We start from the raw sequence: 9,380 nt of genomic DNA, 5'->3' as shown, positions 1-9,380 counted from the left end.
TAGAGAAGTATTCCATTGCATTTGATAACTAAGAGGTAGGATGCCAAATGCAGTCTTTCTGAAACTCTGCATGGCTGAAGTTTCAGATATAGTTCAATATTAAGATCCTTGTCATTATCCATGTCTGTTATATCCATTAAGCACACAGGAGACCAAACCAGCATCCACGAGTTTTCCACAGGCCTGTTAAAATGTTTGAGATGTTACCGTCTCCCACCCCTAAAACATCATTCACTCCAAAACAAGAAAATTGCAATATTGAAATTAGCAAGTGTTTAATTAAGCCTCTGTAACAATATGAAATAGCAAAAATGTTTTATTGGCTCCACAATATGCGAGGAAGATAGTAGTATTGAAACAAACAGGTGTTTAATTAAATACCTCTAAGTTGTGGCAGTAGGTCAACTAGTTGAGGGCAACTCAACTCTGGTCTTCTATATGTGCATTACATTTAATGCAGAATGTGAGTGCATTTTAATATACATAATAAAAGGCAGGCAGCCTCCAAAAGTAAGGGTTCATAGAGCCTGGGAATGATGAAAACAACCTTATGTACGTGCTCAGTTGTAGTTCACGTCATGCTGACCATTATCTCTGCACCTCACCGGTGAACTCTGAAGGGTGAGTCAAGATCCATAGGATACGACTACAGCTGCAGTGGTTTCTAAGCATCTGAGCCGGAATCTTAAATGAGAACTTGTCATGAAATTCTACATTCTTTAGTTGATCTATTTTTTCAGTTAACATTGTGTTAGTTTTATTAAAAAAAAAAAAAGAAGTTTAAAGGACACATTTTAACTAACACTAATGCTACTGAAGATATATAGTCACGTAGCAAATATTTCTCCGTAATTGGTGGTTATCCATATGGGATGATGACCTGATTATACCTACAAATGCTTATGAAATGTACTTTGGTTTTACCCCACCATTGCATGGGGAAGTTCTTTGGAGTGCAAGGGATAGCAGGTACACCTAGGTTGAATTTAGTCACTGAATTCTAGAATGGTCTGTAGGATCAATAACTAAGAACATTATTAGCCTGTTCGTCAACTGTCTTGCAGCTATCTTGCAACTATGGATAGTTCTTTCAACTATCCATAAGTTGCTACATTTGTGCCATTTTTAAAAGCCTGTTGTTCTTAGGGACTCCGTGTAACGAACTGGTTTACTGAGCGGAGCCCTTATCTATAGTTGATCTCTCACTATGGCAGTGTATATAGGGGGTAGGGTACAAGTATGAGCAGCAGGGTCTCATTGATGAACAGGCCTGGCTCCTACCTGCAGTTACCTTAGCAGGTGTAATTGTTACAGAGAATGCCAAAGGGACTTGCATTATAATTCTATTGCTGTGGACCAATGCCCACGTTTTTCTGCAGAAACTAGAGGCACAGCTAGAAATGACTACTCACCATTTTCCAGATAAGTAAATTGTCTTTCAGTAACTTGATCTGGCCACCAAGGGAAATGGAAGTTTAATTCATAGGAGAGGGAGAAAATTGCTGTTATCCCTGCCTTGGAGCAGATTCATGAGGGTTCGATTCTGGAAAGAATAAAATTTGGAACCTGAACCATTTTATTTTGTTTTTTCTCTGCTTTGTCAATTGACTCGGAGTTATTCCTGGACATTAGATCACTGAGAATACTCATTTGCTCGATTTATTTTATGCTTCTCCTTCCATTTCTCTTCAGTTCCTTCTAATGGTTGTTTGACAGAGACTATCCGTATCCACAAACCCCTGAATTCTGCTAATCATGAGGTTTTATTTCCTCTCCCTCTTACAGATCAAACAATCAAGGCACAGTGATTTCCCCAGGGCCACACAGTCCTTGGGTGCTAAAGCTTTCATGAGATGTTGCATTTCACCTTTCTGGCCGCAGGATTTTTTTCTACCCGGGGCTCAAAGGACCCTTGGCTATTTCTTCTGTTTCTCAATTCAAATTCTGAAAAGGCCAAACAGAACTGCTAATGTTCACAATTCAACAAAAACATCTGTTATAGGCAGTTGCTGACTGATTATAATATTCGTCTTCTCTGCCAGTTCTAAATTGGACCTGAGAGAATTTCCACATTTGCTGGTAAACTCTTAAATGCTCCATACTGGAGCATTTTCCTGAGAGGAGAAATAGCTCACATATCTCTTCTTAACACCTATGAAGAAAATTGCCCCCAAATGGTAAACTGTGACTTCTTGTGGGAGGGAAAAAGCGGAATCTTTCTTGATTTGCCTGAGAAGCTAACAACTCCTTCTCCCACCCAAATCTAGCAACTGAGTCTACCTGGATCCGCATAGTGTGCCTCCCTGCCCTGGGATGGGCGAACCGAATGAATGCGTACCTAACGTCAGCCACTCCACTGGTGCATGGAATCCACTCTTGTTCTTCTGCTTGCAGAATCTGCTTCTGCTGCTAATCCTTTCACATTGCCAATTTTTTCTCTCTCCTACATCCTTCACATTAGCATACATAGATGCTATAATATCTCCCATTAAAAAAAAATCAGCCCTTTCCTTATTTCATATCCCCTCTAGCCCTGTCCCATTTTTCTGCTGGCTCCTTTATTGTGAAATTTCTCGAAAGGGTTGGCTGTGCTTCCTGTTTTCAGGCCTTCTCCCTTGATCTCTCCCCTGCCCACACCAACCAGACTGCCATCACTACAATTCCGCTGAAACCAGTCTCCTGGAGGTCACAGTGACGAGGGTGACCATATGTTCTTGTTTGCCCAGGACGGTCCCAGTTTACATGTGTTGTGTTGGCAGAATTATTAATAACTTTAAAAAGTCATGGTTTGGACAGAAATTGCATGGGCTATAAATCATCTTCCCAATGACCTCCATCTTGCAAACTTTCCCGGTCATTTCTCGCTACTTTATTTCTCAACATCCCAGCAGTCCTTCTCATTGACCTCTAAATGTGGGCATAGTGCCAGGCTTTCAAATCACCTGTCCTCACTCCTCTTGTTGCTTCTTGCTCCATATTCTCCCCATAAGTCATCTCATACAGTCCTAGGGCTTTGAGCCCTATCTATATTTTGATGGCGTGCACATTTCTACCTGTTTGGGACCATCTTCCCTGAACTCCAAACCCACCTTCGCTGCCCATTTGGTAGTTCCACCTGTTTGTCTACTATGCAACTCAAATTTAACATGGCCCGAACAGAACTTTTAATTCTCTCCCATCCTGTTCTTCCCTTAGGGCTCTCAGTGAATCACATCACCATTGTCTCAGCTCCTGGAGTAAAAAAAAAAAAATCTATACTTCATCCTCTTCTTACTTTCCTTTCTCCATAACCTGTATCCAATCTTCAGCAAATTGTACTACTGCCTATTTCAAAACCTGTCATCATCCTCACCACTTACCATCCTCCTAGTCTGAGTCACCCTCTGTCCTCACCAGGACCACCGGTGGGTTTGCTTTGACTCCTGCTCCTGCACTGAGCAGTTACAGGTATACTTTCCCAATGCATATCAGGTTATGTTCCTCTTCAGCTCAGACCTTCTATAGGCTTTCTAGAGGGCAATGAGGATAAAAATCTAGATTTCTGTCCATTGCTTAGAGGGTCCTGGTTTCCTCCATTTCTCTGAGCTCATTTGTTAGCACTCTGTCCCTTTCTTTCTCTGTTCTATCCACCAGAATGACCTTTGTGCTATAATTCAAACATGCCCTGCTTCTTCCTGCCTCAGGACCTTTGCCCTTGTAGTTCCCCCACCTGGAAGCTCTTCCTCTGTGCCTTTTCATGGCTTTACTCTCTTACTTCATCAGGTTTAACACCCCCCCCCCAACTAAGATAGCACCCCTATTGCTCTGTATCCCTTATACTGCTTCATTTTTCTTTCTGGCACTTACCACTACTCAAAATTGTAGTGCCTTTGGGTATGTTTATTGTCTGCCCCCTCCATAATAATATAAGTTCAGAAAACAAAGATCTTGTGTGTCTTTTTCGTCCCTAAATCCATAGTGTCTAGTTTAATATCATCATATAGTAGATGGTCAATTAACATGTACTGAAGAAATGAATGAATCACAGTTTTAAACCAAGTGAATTCAGAATTCTGAGCACTCCTAATCTTATCAAATATCTGTTCCCCTCTGCATTTGTTGAATATTTCTTTTATTATCTGCATTTTCAAAGACCTGTCTAGTTGAGGTATACTCCCATAGCCTGTAAATTCCCAAAAGGCAGCAGTTGAGGAGCTAATTAATCTAATTTAGCCTCCAAAGAGCTACACATCACTGTGCCTAAATTTTTTGTGTCCCTCTTAAGATAACCATGTTGAGCCAAAAAGACAATCGTGGATGTTCCAGCTGTAAACAGCCCTACACTTTCTTTCTTGCTAATTTCTTACTCAGTATCCACATGTTTTAATTTGGCTTCACATCTGACTCCAGACCTACTTTTGGGAATGGGTTGGGGTGCAGGAAAGCTTAAGAGATCCATATATAATTCTCCCAATTTTCAAGAGAAACGAAAACATACTCAAACTGTCAGAAGAAAGAAGAGTCAGAAGTGCATAGCAAATCAGTTATTTATGTAAAATGTGAAAAAATAGAAATTACAGTCTTTCACCAGTAAAAATATGTATCATAACTCCATCTATGCACTCAGTACCTCCTTGTCACCTTCAATGTTGTCATGTGACTCTGTCTCCCACTAGTCTGGGTACTCAGGAGCCCCTTGTGATTCTCCAGCGTGTCTTGGTCTCTTTGTCATTTATACCCACATATTCTCATTGGGAAAGCCCAAACCCCACCAATGGCCCGTTAGCTGGCATTTCAGCTGGGACAGACAAAGCCCTTGGTTGTTTGTGAGGAGGGTTCTGGGCACAGGCAGAGTTTTAAAGTGCTTTATAATATGGTAGGTACTGCAAGCCAAGAGCTCTCTAAATTGCAGCATAAATAAGGTTTGTGATGACGGAATGTTTTGTCACAAAGACATCAATTCCACTGAAGAAGTCATAGGTATCAGAACTCACCTGGCCTGGATACAATTTCCTGCAAGACTGCCACCACTTGTACTGTTTTACACTCCCTGAAAGAATTTCTATTAATTTGACTTCCCAATTATTCTGATACCAGAAAAAAAAGGGTCTCCACTGGGTTCTCCCCCAAAGTAAATTAATAACTTATCATTTTATCTTAACCTTTCAAATACTAATTTCTTTTAATTCAGTAATTTTGCTTTATTTCCTATGGAAAGAATCAGCAATATAATTTAAAAACTTTGTATGTTTATGATGACACTATTTATAATGGTGAAAAATTTGGAGTGACAAGTATTATATGTTTAAGAGTGGTCTGGTAAATGGTGCAGCCACTGTGGAAGATAGTATGGAGGTTCCTCAAAAAATTAAAATTAGAACTACCCTATGATCCAGTCAGTAATTGCATTGCGGGGTATTTACCCAAAAGATAAAAAAACACTAATTCAAAGGGATGCATGCACTCCTATGTTTATTGCAGCATTATTTACAATAGCCAAGTTATGGAAGCAGCCCAAGTGTCCATCCACAGATGAATGGATAAAGAAGATGTAGTAAATATATACAATGGAGTATTACTCAGCCATCAAAAAGAATGGAATCTTGACATTTGCATCAATGTGGATAGAGCTAGAAAGTATAATGCTAAGCAAATTAAGTCAGTCAAAGAAATACAAAAAACCCTATGATCTCACTCATATGTGGAATTTAAGAAACAAAGCAAACAGACAAAGAAACAAAAAAGAGATGAAGAGAGAAACAAACCAAGAAATAGACTCTCAACTATAGAGAACAAACATGGCTATCAGACGGGAGGTGGGTGGGGTAGGGTTGGGGAAATTGGTGATGGGGATTAAAGAGTGCACTTATCATGATAAAAAAAAATTAAATAATTTTTTAGAAAAGGACAGTGGTCTGGTAAAATACTTGATAAATTCTTGTGTATGCCATCATTAAAAAACATTTTGAATGTCTACATAATGATATTTGAAAATGCTCACAATATGAAAAAAGTTAGATACAAAGCTCTGCTTAATATGATCCCGTGTGTGTGTGTGTGTGTGTGTAAAATACCTTAAAGGAAGATGCCCAAATGTTAATGGCTGCATCAAGTGATAATTAAAAAGATTATTTTTATTCTACTTACTATTCTTTTTTCTATCTTATGTATTTTGTGGTAATTTCTAAATTTTGCATGAGCATATAATACTTTTTAAGTCAGAAAACTCTACATAAATTTACATCTGTTTATATGGTATTTCAGTCAAATATGATGTTTTTTTCTGAGACACATCACATCACATCTCCACATCTTTCCCCAAAGAGTAAGTTTACTCTTCAGAGGTCACCAAGTTCTAGTTACACAAATCACTAAGGATGGAGTGTCTAAAAATATGCAATTTAAAAAATGTAGTTTAACTAAAGATATAAATGCCACCGTGTAGGAAATTGTAAGAATGTTCATCCTTAAATGCGATCACAGTAATGACATGATGCAATTAAAATTCTTATTCAAGATCCAAATGCTCAGGTGCCTGTTACTCATCAGGTGCTTGAGGAGTTAATTTCCAGAGGTTTGAGTAAGTCACACAAATTGTGACATATCTATTCTCCTACCTCCCCAGCTCTGAAAATATCCAGAATATGCTTTAAGAGCTGTGCAAAAAATGGCAAACCCCCATACAGATAAAAGATCAAGGGAGGGAATGGGAGATGAAGCAGCAGACGAGATAACAGACAAGATAATTACAGAGCTTTAAAAGCCTTGGATTTATTTTTAAGATGTAAGAGCTCTATTTAGAAAAGCCCATAGCTAACTTTATGTGAATCTTGAATGAATTGTTCTGAAACATGTAAATAGTCATGCCATGGAGGAAAGTATGCTTTGTTTTCTGGGCAATGTCTACCTGGCTAGCCCCAGAGCTAAGGTGGCCTGGTAACATTCTGTCCTTTGCACACGCAGTGAAGGCCACTGACCTCCTCACTGGTGGATCGGGGCCTGGAATTTGGTGGGACCTCACTCTGCTTTCCCCTCATGGCCCACAGGATAACATCACTGCTTGCAGAAGAAGCAGGGAGCTCCTTTCTGCCTCTCTCTCACTATTTCCCAAGAGAGAAAAAGTAACTTAGCTCAGTCATGGGGTGAAGAAAAGATGACACTTTTTTTTTTTTTTTTGAGTTGGCCTATTCTCAGGCAGAACTTGCTCTTCTCTCAGAATCTCCCATTGGCCACAAAGAGCATTCTCTCTGTGGCTGTGCTCTGGCCCACAGCTGGGAGGCTTGTGGTCTTCTGTTCGTGCTAGGAGGTTCGAAGGGCAACTCATGGCCTACACAGAAGGTCTACCAAATATTAAAAGATGATCTCTTGGTCCCTGTCTGACTCCACTGTGGTTCCAAATTCCTTTTTTTTTTTTTAAGATTTTATTTATTGACTTATGAGAGACATAGACATAGGCAGAAGGAGAAGCAGGCTCCCTGTGGGGAGCCCAATGTGGAACTCTATCCCAGGACACCGGGATCACGACCTGAGCCAAAGGCAGATGCTCAACCACTGAGCCGCCCAGGTGCCCCTGGTTCCAAATTCTGAGAAGGAAAAGGGTTTAATTGTTGCTTCAAAGAATCCCAGAAAGCTGCATTTCATTGAGTGATCTTAAATGTATACTTACCTGCCTGTCCACGTGATGTCAGGAGGGATCGCTCATATAAGCAGAAATAGAAGGCTGAATATTGCCAATATTGCCAATCGTGAGAAGGCTGAGGTTCAGGCCGCAGAGCATACTCTAATTGGTGCAGTCTAATTGATGAAATCTACCAGTGTGATTTATGGGAGGGGAAGCAAAATCTCAGCATTCTTGGGATGAATGAGTTGATTATCGCTGGATTAGAGGAAGCATTTTGACTTTTTGTATAAGAGAACAAATTAGAAATTTATTTTGGAGCATCAATTATTTATAAGGAATTTTAATCTGGTTCAATTCAGGATCCAAACCTATGGGTAAGGATATCATGCTCAAAATGTAATACATCCTTTCCAGGCAAAAAACTATGTTAGAGCCGCAGTCCTTGACTCTGGAAAGAAGTAGTCCCTTAAGTGTAGGTAACATTGCCTACCCTTGAAACTAAACAGAGTGTATAATGTTAGTCCTGGTCCTCCAAGAAAGAGATGCTAAGATAGGGTTAAATAGGCAAAGGTGTCCTCTGGGAAACTGCCTGTTGGAGGGAGCTAGAGAGGTTACAGGTCCTCAGACCCAAAGTAAGTCTGACTCTGAGTGGAGGAGAGAGAAAGGAAAGAAGCATCCCCACCACAATGAGGGGGGTTGGGAGTCCTGGAGCTGTCAGGAAATCCCTGGGTCTCCCAGGCATGGGCCTGACTTTGTGTCTCTGCCCCCCTGAGACCCTGGCTGAGAGCAGTGTGGGAAGCATGGCCTTGGCCCCATCACAAAGGTGGCCCTGGGCTTTGGAGTGTCCCAGCCAGAGCCCTCAGTTTGCTCCCTATCATTGGGGGTCTGTGAGGCCCATTACTGTGGTCACCAGACCAAGGATTTGGCAATCAAGAGGAATAAGGCTAACTTGTTTTCAAAGCTGTCTTCCCACGGTCATTGGCTAAGATTGTCCTCCCATCCCCAGCAAAATGTTGCTTTCACTAACTAGGGAAGAGCAGCAGATTGATTAAGAAATTCATTGTTTTAAGCATGTCATGCACACAACTGAAAAACATTCAGAGGAAAACCACTTGCCAATGACGACAAGCTCAAGGGGTATTCAGAATTTTTTTTAAAAGATTGTATTTATTCATGAGAGACACAGAGACATAGGCAGAGGGAGAAGCAGGCTCCCTGTGGGGAGACGGATGTGGGACTCCCATCCCAGGACCCCGGGGTCATGACCTGAGCCAAAGGCAGATGATCAAGCACTGAGCCACCGAAGTGCCCTGGGTATTCAGAATTTGGCAAGAATCATTCACTTGTGGCCTCCAGGGTGAGACATGGCATGCAGCATTCCACACTGTTCTTTCACCAAAGAACATGTTTATTCCAAATACTAGGTCCCTGGTACCTGCTAGTGTCTGAGTTCCCGATGTGTGGAGTGCGTGTTAGTGTGTGTGTGCAAGAGAGATGCGTGGTCTCGAGCTGAGGAGAGAAGCAGAGAGCACGCTGAGGTCCCGAGAGCCCAAACACATGTCAGTAATCAGTCAATAACTAGCTGGCACATGTGGAGCTAAATTTAAACATATGTTTTTGGTTTAAAAAAAACCTTGTTCTGACTGCCAAAGGAAGAGAGGATCTTAAATTTTTCTTTTAACCATCCTGAATTTATAATAGGGTGGTCTCATGAAGCAAAACATAATAAAATGCATTTATCGGAAACACATTTATGTTTGTACCAGAGGAACAGGGTCAT

At 40.8% G+C, this 9,380-nt stretch overlaps 1 long non-coding RNA gene across 1 annotated transcript; it reads right to left on the bottom strand.

Annotated features, from left to right (window-relative positions):
- Window positions 1-258: 258 nt before the first annotated feature.
- Window positions 259-4,873, bottom strand: LOC102152915. Its single transcript, XR_005354264.1, has 3 exons — window positions 4,610-4,873; window positions 1,413-1,543; window positions 259-684 (listed from the first exon to the last, which is right to left on the bottom strand). It is a non-coding gene; the product is annotated as an uncharacterized LOC102152915 (long non-coding RNA).
- Between the last annotated feature and the right edge of the window lie 4,507 nt (window positions 4,874-9,380).

This window comes from Canis lupus, chromosome 1 (assembly GCF_011100685.1).
Source record: "Canis lupus familiaris isolate Mischka breed German Shepherd chromosome 1, alternate assembly UU_Cfam_GSD_1.0, whole genome shotgun sequence".
NCBI classification, from domain to species: Eukaryota; Metazoa; Chordata; class Mammalia; order Carnivora; family Canidae; genus Canis; species Canis lupus.
Note: the sequence above shows the minus strand (reverse complement) of the source record. Positions and strands in the feature narration are given on the sequence as shown.